General features: G+C 51.1%; 1 long non-coding RNA gene across 5 annotated transcripts in view; it reads right to left on the bottom strand.

The window, feature by feature from the left end:
* Positions 1–501: 501 nt before the first annotated feature.
* LOC119850405 overlaps positions 502–10,018 on the bottom strand; it is a 28,045-nt gene continuing 18,528 nt past the window's right edge. The window contains exons 2-6 of one of the 5 annotated variants that reach the window (XR_005290841.2): positions 9,646–9,877; positions 7,252–7,447; positions 6,703–6,854; positions 5,644–5,885; positions 502–664 (exon numbers count right to left, since the gene is read on the bottom strand). This is a non-coding gene — a long non-coding RNA (uncharacterized LOC119850405). Of the gene's footprint in view, positions 665–797; positions 1,019–5,286; positions 5,886–6,702; positions 6,855–7,251; positions 7,448–9,645; positions 9,878–10,018 lie in introns of those variants that run through there. The other 4 variants (XR_005290840.2, XR_006279366.1, XR_005290839.2 and 1 more) reach the window with 4 other exon arrangements.

The following is a 10,018-nucleotide window of genomic DNA, read 5'->3' as shown; positions in this document are numbered from 1 at the left end:
GACGGAATAAGGCTGCCTTCCCCAGAAACCTTTTGCAAAGGCTTTGGGAGTACATCCAGGAGAGCTTTATGGAGATGTCCCTGGAGGATTTCCGCTCCATCCCCAGACACAGGGGGGAGGGATAACTCAGTGGTTTGAGCACTGGCCCGCTAAACTCAGGGTTGTGAGTTCAATTTTTGAGGGGACCATTTAGGGATCTGGGGCAAAAATTGGAGATTGGTTCTGCTTTGAGCAGGGGGTTGGACTAGATGACCTCCTGAGGTCCCTTCCAAACCTGATATTCTATGATTGCACATTACAGACTTTTCCAGTAGCTGTACTGGCTGCGAATGCCAGGGTAGATTAATCATTAAACACGCTTGCTTTTAAACCATGTATAATATTTACAAAGATACACTCACCAGAGGTCCCTTCTCGCCTTCAGGGTCCGGGAGCCTGCCTTGGGTGGGTTCGGGGAGTACTGGGTCCAGGTCTAGGTCCAGGTCCAGGGTGATAAACAGATCCTGGCTGTTGGGGAAACCGGTTTCTCCGCTTCCTTGCTGTGAGCTATCTATAACCTCCTCATCATCATCATCTTCCTCGCTCCCAAAACCCGCTTCTGTGTTGCCTCCCACTCCTTGGACGAAGTCAAAGCACGGGGTTGAGGTAGTGGTGGCTGCACCCCCTAGAATGGCATGCAGCTCATCAAGAAGCGACATGTCTGGGGCTCTGAACTAGAACGGCCATTTGCCTCTCTGGTTTTTTGGTAGGCTTGCCTGAGTTCCTTAATTTTCATGCGGCACTGCTACAGTCCCTGTTATAGCCTCTGTCCTTCATGCCATTGGAGATTTTTTCAAATATTTTGGCATTTCATCTTTTCGAACAGAGTTCTGCCAGCACGGATTCATCTCCCCATACAGCGATCAGATCCCGAACCTCCCATTCAGTTCATGTTGGAGCTCTTTGATGGTTCTGGGACTGCATGATCTCCTGTGATGATGAGCTCTGCATGGTGACCTGTGCAGGTGAGCTCGCCATGCTGGCCAAACAGGAAATGAGATTCTAAAAGTTTGCGAGCCTTTTCCTGTCTACCTGGCCAGTGCATCTGAATTGAGAGCACTGTCCAGAGCAGTCACAACTGAGTACTCTGGGATAGCTCCCGGAGGCCAATACCGTCAAATTGCGTCCACAGTACCCCAAATTTGTCCCGGCAAGGCCGATTTCAGCGCTAATCCCCTCGTTGGGGGTGAAGTAAAGAAATCAATTTTAAGATCCCTTTAAGTTGAAAAAAAGGGCTTCGTCGTGTGGACGGGTGCAGGGTTAAATGGAGATAACGCTGCTATGTTCAACCTAAACTCATAGTGTAGATCAGGCCTTAGGCTCAGACCCTGCAGTTCTGTTCCCTCCAGGAGCAATGGCCATGGTAATAGCGACCAGATGGCTTTCTTATGTAACCCCTTGAGGTTTAGAGAGCATGGCCCCTTTAAATCTTTTTCCTATTGGGGAGGGGGAGCAGTGAGAGAAAGGGGGGAAACTTGGGGGTGTGGTTCTGGACCCCAGGGAGAGAAGGGCTGCAGCCACGAAGCCTGGACAAAGTGAAGGATAGAGAACCTGCCTGAAGCCTGGGCGGCTGATCGGGGACACCCCAGCACAAGAGCCAGGAGGAGCACTGTGCCAGGGAGAAATCGCCCTAGAAGGGCCGGAGCTGGACCCAGTATCACTGCTGCCCAGAGCTGCATGGGGCTGTAAGTACTGGGGCTTGTGACTCTGCATTGGGAATAAGGAGGGAGGCTGCTAGCTAGTTAAGTGGGGAGGTTGTCGCTCTGTGTGGCTTTGCAGAGAGCGGCAGAAGAGGGCACCGCAGGGGTTTGTTGGCAAAGTTTACTGGTGCCAAAGATGACTAGGAGCACCCAAGACTCAGCACTGGACTGGAACTCTGCTCAGGCCTCCTGAACTCTGTGTGCAGACACATTGCTGGGTGTCTGCCCTGTCAGACTGTGCTACCACTGGGCCTGTGGGGCCTTGGTTTGGATGCAGCTCTGTTCTACGGCTCCCCCTACATTTCCCCTTGTTGTTTTTCTCCTCTCATCCCTCTGTAAATAAATATCTTCCTTTGTTATATCCATTGTACTTTTCCTGTGGGTAGGTTTGTTCACTCTGTGGGGTTTGGAACAGGTGCCCCTGGGGTGGAAGGAATTTTTCCTGCTGCATTCCTGCGTGCACCTTCTTTTGGCCAGAGCTGCCTTCAGAGCAAACTCCACCTTGGCCACGAGGGCACTAAAGTTACACTTGGTGGCCCGTAAGGGGCCTTTGCAGTACACACTAGCACACATACCTACGCTGCGCACCCTGGGCTCTCCTTCTCAGAGCAAAGAAACCCCTGAGTGACTTTCATCTCAGTTTTTAAAAAAAATATGATTTAAAGGGGCCATGCTCTCTAAACCTCAAAGGGTTACACTTTAAACAAAGCATTATTTATTTAGAACAAAAGCATTTCAGAGAAAGCACATCTTAAAAACAATAAAACAGAGTATACATATCTCGCTTTTCCCTAAGGCTTACCATTCCGTGCATCTGGAAAGATCCAATGTCTTTAGATGTCCTCTGCAGAGTCTCTCTCCCTGTGTCAGCCTGTCTTCCTAGACAGCTTCTGACAAGTGGCACCCCACACCCCTTTTTTTTCAGAGGGTTTTTAACGGTTTAATATCCTTTAGCTCTCCAAGTTGCCAGCCAGGCAAATCAAGCTTGCGTCTTCCTTGGAGGCAGGAGTAAGTAAGGTCCTTGAAACTGATAGCTTTACCTATTGTATTTCTACTATGTGCTTGAGCATTAGTTGGGAAGCTATTGAATTGTTTCCTGGTTTGTTCTTCTCACAGCCCCCAGTATAAGTTAGATCAATATAGTCATACAGAAAATTATTATGACCCAATATGCAATAACTTCTGGTCCCTTCTGGCATTGAGGCCAGCCAGCACCCTCGTGCCAGCCAGGGGCCCATGGTGGTTTGGCCCGTGCTCCTCTGGGTGGTGGGGGTGGGGTGCACTCAGAGTTCCTTGTGCACGGGGGGGTGGGTGCTTGGGACTCCAGCGGATGTGGGGTGGGGGTGGGGCCGCGTGGCTATCCTCCCTAAAGTGGGGACTCACGCGCCGCCCATGAGTCAGTGGCATTGGTGCCAGTGGGCAGGAGACAGCATATGGCCATTAGTTACCATTCGGTACCGTCTAAGGGGAAACCAACCATGCTGACCCCGACACAGGCTTCACTGCCTCAGCACTGGTCTCCAGCACCTGTGGGAACCACTCCTCCATGGTCATCAGACATACACGTCTCATCTTCGGAATCAGAGGTTGGGTCAGTGGCAGATTAGCCACTAAGCCAACAGGGCCTGTGCCCAGGGGCCCCAGCCAATTGGGGGCCCTGGAAAAATGGGCAAACCCCCATACCCCAATGCTACTCCCTGGCCGGAGCACCAGGTGTGGGGTGGAGCGGGGCAAGCCCCTGCACCCTGACTCCATTTCCCCAGCAGGAGCACTGCAGGGAGGAGATGGAGGGAATGGGAGGTCGGGGTGCTGGGGCTTGCTCTGGTCTAAGGCCCCACAAAACCATAACCGCCTCTGGGTTGGGTCTTGGTCGAGGAGTCAACTGCACCACCTCTCCAGTCATCCCTACCCTGCATCTGGGAACAGGAATGCCCTCGAGTGCTTGGCCTAGTGGTCACTGGGGGCTTATGCTGATGCAATGGTTCTTTTCCCTCAATCCCGGAGCCCATTCGAAGTGCTCCTATTTGGTGGCCTCCGAGAGAAGGGCCCTACCACCCCATTGGGCAGCACCCGCTCTGGACTCTGGTACCATGCCCCGTGCCGTGTTCCAGGAACCAGCTCTGCAGGATCCGGTTGGCTCGGAAAGAAAGGAGTGCCCTCAGCTGGTGCTGGCCTCCTCCTCCTCCTCTCCTGATGATGCTGTATCAGGAGCGGGCGTGTCGCCTCCCCTAGATGACTATAAGGCCCATCAGGAATTGCTGAAGAGGGTGGCCCAATATTTGGACATACAGGTGGAGGTAGTAAAAGAGTCCTCCCATAGTCTGGTTAACATTGTGGCCATGGCGGTCCCATTGAAAGTAGCCCTGCCTCTTAATGTGACAATCATGGACCCTATGAAGGCCTTGTGGCACACCCCCCACTTACCCCCCCGGCTTTCCTTTCCCTCACATCAAAGAGAGCTGAGACAAAATACTTTGTTTCTGCCCAGGGTTAATAGTTCTTGTATACTCACCCGCCCCCACTCCACCCTGGGATCCCTGGTGGTCTCTGTTAAGAATGAAAGGGAAAGGAAGGGTCTGCAAGGTGTGAAACCAAAAGCAAAGGACTCCAAAAACTTGGATTTATTTAGAAGAAAGGTCTACTCTACCAGGGGTTTGCAGCTCAGGATTGCTAACCAGCAGGTGTTGCTGGGCAAATACGACTTCAACATATGGGACCCCATGTTGAAGTTCAAAGACTTGCTGCCTAAAGATGCCAGGCTGGTGGATGAGGGGAAATCGATAGTGAGAGCTTTCCTGCAAGCTGCCCTGAATGCAGCGGATTCGCCAGCCAGGTCCATGGCTTCTGCAGTAGCCATGTGTAGGAGTTCATGTCTACAGTCCTCTGGCCTCCCCCAGGAGGTCCAGAAAATTCTCCAGGACCTTCCCTCTGAGGGAGCTTTGCTCTTTTTGGAGCAGACCGATGTGAAACTTCACGGACTGAAAGACTGCTGAGTGACCTTAAATCCCTGGGATTGTATACTTCAGCGACTTTAAGGAAGCACTACAGATCTCAGCAGTCCTCCTGGTACTCCATCCCAGTGGCCTGTCAAGACCTGCAGAAGGAGCAGGTGCTTTAGGTGTAGACCACTTCCCCCTTCTACCTCGGCATCAATGACTGCCACACCCAGACACCTGAGAAGCTCCAACTAGGCCTTTTGATGGGGCACTCAAGGACGTACCAGTTCCCAGGTTTCAGGACCCTGTTTCCCCTCTATTTGCAGACCTTCTGTCCCACTTCATCCATGCATGGTCCCATATCACTACAGACCATTGGGTGCTATACATGGTGGAAGTAGACATAGGTGCCGATTCCATGGGTGCTCCAGTCCTGGAGCACCCATGGAGAAAAATTAGCGGGTGCTTAGCACACACCGGCAGCCAAGCTCCCCTCTCTCCCTCCCACTCCCACCCACCAGCAGCCCCTGTGCCTCCTGCACAGGAGAGAGGGGGAGGAGTGAGGACGGGGCATGCTCAGGGGAGGAAAGAGGCAGGGAAGAGGTGGGGTAGGGGTGGAGTGGGGCCAGGAAGAGGCAGGGTGGAGGTGGGGCCTTGGGGGCAGGGGTGGAGTGGGGGTGGGGCTGAGCGGGGGTTGAGCACCTTCGTGGGAAATTAGAAGCTGGTGCCTGTGAAAGTAGGATATAACCTCCAGTTCATTTTTACCATTCCTTACCACCCTCCCTCACTGTCCCTCTTCAGGGACCCCTCTCATGAGCAACTTCTGGCCCAGAAGTTTCAATTTCTCTTTCAGGTGGGAGCTGTGAAAGAGATTACACATAATCTAAGGGGGAAGGAGTTGTACTCCTGTTATTTCCTAATCCTGAAAGCCAAAGGTGGTCTCAGACCTGCGCCAGCTCAACAGCTACCTCAAGAAACTGAAGTTCTGCATGGTCTCCCTGGCTTCCATTATTCCTTCCTTGGATCCCGGAGACTGGTACACCACCCTTGATTTGAGAGACATCTACTTTCATATGTCGATTCTTCAAGGCCACAAAGGTTCCTCAGGTTCATTGTGAACCACACACACTACCAATTCACAGTTCTCCCATTCGGCCTGTCGGCAGCCCCGCAGGTGTTTGCAAAATGCATGGTGGGAGTGGCGGCCTTCCTGAGGAGACAGGGATACAAGCCTACCTGTATCTGGATGACTGGCTAGTCAAGGGTGAGTCCAGGGCCCAGGTGGAGTCCAGTATCCACCTCATCCAGGCAACATTCAAGGCCTTATGCCTGATAATAAATGTACAGAAGTCCACCTGCACTGTGGTGCAGAGGATAGAGTTTTTTGGAGTGGTGCTTGACTTTAATCAGGCCAGAGCCTTCATCCCAAAAGGCTGGTTTCAGGTGATCACATCCCTGATAGTACACTTCAGGGGCCATTCAATTACATCAGCCTGGAATTGTCTGCGGCTTTTGGGTCACATGGCCTCATGTACATACATAGTGCAGCAACCATAGTGCATACACCTCAGACCCCTCCAGGCATGGCTGGCCTCAATGTATTTCCCAAACCTCTACCATCTGGACTTGGTTCTCTCAGTACCTCCCCCAGTCCTTCCCTCCCTCAACTGGTGGATGGATCCACTTGCTGTTTGCATGGGTGTTCCATTTTCACAGCCCCAGCCCCCATCAATATCTCTGGTCTCAGATGCATTGGCGCTAGACTGGAGAGTTTACTTGGGACCCTTCGGGACTCAAGGCCTTTGGTCTCCAGAAAAGCTCTCTCTGCACATCAACATCAGAAAGCTCAGACAGTTTGCCTGGCTTGTCAGGGCTCCCTGCCTCATGTTATGAGCAAGAGCATGTTGGTTCTTACAGACAACATGGCAGCCATGTTCTATCTGAACAGGCAGCAAGAGGCTTGCTGTTCCCTCCAGTGTCAAGAGGCAATTCAATTATGGAAGTTCTGCATGAGCCACTCAACTTACCTCAAGGATTTCCATCTGCAGGGAGCAGAGAACGAGCTGGCAGATCTCCTCAGTAGGTCTTTCTGCAATCACCATGAGTGATCCCTTCGTCCGGACATCATGAGGGTTATTTTTCAGCAGTGGAGGGCTCCCCGGGTAGATCTGTTTGCAACCTAGTACAACAGAAAGTGTTACCAATTCTGTTCCTTGTGAGGTCACAGTCTGGGATCACCCTTGGCTGCCTTCCTGCTCTTGGGGGCAGGTCACCTGTACTACAGTTTCCTGCCTATCCCACTCATGCTCAAGGTTCTGCTAAAGATCAAGTGGGACCAGGTGCAAGTCATTCAAATAGCACCAACTTGGCCCCGTCATCACTGGTTTGCCACTCTGCTAGGCCTCTCTGTGGTGGCTCTGATCCTGCTCTTTCTATACCCAGACCTGATTTCTCAGGACCATGATCAGCTACTCCACCTGAATCTCAGCTCCCTCCACCTGACAGTCTGGAAGCTCCTGGAGCAGGTTTGTCTGGTCCTATTAGGTAGAAGAAAGCCCTCCACCAGGGCTACTTACCTCTCAGAATGGAAGCGGTTCTCTATCTGGGCTTCCTATTGTGGAGTCTTGCCCATGCGGTTGTTGCTGCAGGTCATTCTTGAGTCCTTATTATATCGGAAACAGCAAAACTTTGCTATCTTGCAGCAATATCAGCTTTCCACCCTTGGATGGATAACAGGTCTGTTTTTTCACGTCTATCCGTTTCCTCAATTGCCTAGAAGAAAGATTATACACCCAAGTGTGAGAACCTGTCCTTCTCTGGGACCTAAACCTGGTCTTATTGTAGCTTCTGGGATTGAACCATTTGGCATTGTGCCCCTTATTGTACTTTTCATGGAAGCTGGCTTTTGTAGTGCTTACTACTTTGGCTAGAAGGGTCTTGGAGATCCACACCCTCACATCAGAATCTCCTTACTCTATCTTTTTTAAAGATAAGGTGTAGTTACATCCTCACCCTCATGTCTTACCGAAAGTGGTTTCACAGCAATCAGGCAATCATCTTACCTGTGTGTGACACTCTGGAACCCCCAACTACTGTCATATGAGTTTGATATGTTTTGTACAATGCATGCCTTGTGAAGTATCATTTTAAAAGTCTTGATCAGTTGAACCTTAATATCCTATTGAATTGTTTGTGCTCTCATTGTATGTGAAGTTGTGAAATATTGTTCCGTGTGTGTTACTGAAATGTGTTGTGAGGTTAGAAGATGCCCATAGCCAGCCTTTCAGTTGCAACAAAGGAGCAGCTGTCACTGGCCAGACAAGCATTAATGTCTGATCAAGAAGAATACACTCCTGCAGAGCCTGCTCAGGGAGGTCAGGATGCAATGAGGGTGGAAGAAACTATAAAAGAAGGACAGTGACATCATCACTTGGCCTCCACCTCCTCCCATTTTAATACCTGGAAGTTCAACTGGAAGACAAAGACTTTGAACTAGGGCAGGGATGGGCAAACTATGGGTCAGGGGCCACATCCGACCCTCCAGATGTTTTAATCTGGCCCTCGAGCTCCGGCCAGGGAGCAGGGGCTGGGGCCCACGGCTTGCCCCACCAGAATGGGGTCGGGGCCTTGCCCCACTCCGCGCAGCTCCTGGAGACAGCGTCATGTCCCCACTCTGGCTCCTACGCATAGGGGCAGCCAGGGGGCTCCACACACTGCCCCCATCCCAAGCACTGCCCCCGCAGCTCTCATTGGCTGGGAACCACGGCCAATGGGAGCTCCAGGGGCGGCACCTGCGGATGGGGCAGCACACAGAGCTGCCTGGCTGCACCTCCATGTAGGAGCGGAGTGGGGACATGCCGCTGCTTCTGGGACCTGCTTGAGGTAAGCACCACCCGGAGCCTGCACCCCTGACCCCCTCTCACACCCCAACCCCCTGCCCCAGCGCTGATCCCCCTCCCGCCCTCTGAACCCCTTGGTCCCAGCCCAGAGCACCCTACTGCACCCCCAACCCGTCATCCCCAGCACCACTCCAGAGCCCACACCCCCAGCTGGAGTCCTTCCCCTCTCCCACCCCCAATCCCCAATTTAATGAGCATTCATGGCCCATCATACAATTTCCATACCCAGATGTGGCCCTTGGGCCAAAAAGTTTGCCCACCCCCAAATTAGGAAGATTGGTCCAGGCTGGATGGGAGTTCAGTCTGTGTATTAGGAACTGTAAGCTGCCTGTAACATCTATTAAGGTGAGAGATTGTTTGATTCAAATCTTGCTTAGTCTATTAAAGTTAGAATTTGCCTGTATTTCTATTTTTATTTCTTAGGTAACCAGTTTTGATCTCTATGCCTGTTACTTATCACTTAAAATCTATCTTTCTGTAGTTAATCTGTTTTATATTTTACCTAAAAAAGTGAGGTTTTGGTTTAAGTGCTTGCGGAATCTCAGCTCGGGTTAACAAGGGCTGTTGCATGTCCATTGCCCTTTTGTTGGAGTGAAGAACTAATTAAGGAGTTTAAGCTGTCCAAGAGAATTTTCAGCAGTGTAAGATGGTATATTTCTAGGGTGCAACACTGGGTTGATTGGCTAGTGCCTCTCTCTGTATGATTCAGGGAGCATTCATGCAATTTAGCTGGATCACATCATGCATCCACAAGTATTACAAACAGGCAGGTGCTCCACTTCCAGCTATCCTGACTGCTCACTCCACGAGAGCATAAGCATCAGCAGCAGCATTTCTAGCACAGATCTCTATTCAGGGTATTTGAAGAGGATCAACTTGGTCATCAGTGCATACATTCTCTTCTCACTATGCCATCACTCAGCAGTCTAGGGACAATGCAAGATTTGGTCGAGCTGTCTTACAGTCAGCATGCGCATAAACTCTGATCCCACCTCCTATTCAACTGTTTGGGAGTAACCTACAGTGGAATGAACATGTGCAAGCACTCGAATAAGAAAAATGGTTACTAACCTCTCCATAACAGTTGTTCTTTGAGATGTTTTACAAATGTCCATTCCACGAGCCGCCCTGCTACCCCTCAACACCGGAACTGGCGGTAAAGAAAAAACTGAGGGGGTGCGTCGCCAGCTGAATCCTTTATACCAGCGCTATGAGTGCGTGGCACCAGAGGGCGCCTGAGCTGCCCCGACGGGTACCACTAAGAGAAAAATTTCTGATGACTGTGCTCGGGACATGCACACACCTACAATAGAAGGGACATATGCAACACATCTTGAAGAACAACAGTTAGGGAAAGGTTAGTAACCATTTTTTCTTGCATTATCTGTGTTTGTAACCGATTGGGCAATGGACAGTCAGGCTTCTTGGTGGAAAGGAGATTTGG

Source organism: Dermochelys coriacea, chromosome 2 (assembly GCF_009764565.3).
Source record: "Dermochelys coriacea isolate rDerCor1 chromosome 2, rDerCor1.pri.v4, whole genome shotgun sequence".
Classification (NCBI taxonomy): domain Eukaryota; kingdom Metazoa; phylum Chordata; order Testudines; family Dermochelyidae; genus Dermochelys; species Dermochelys coriacea.
This window is presented reverse-complemented; position numbering and strand designations above follow the sequence as displayed.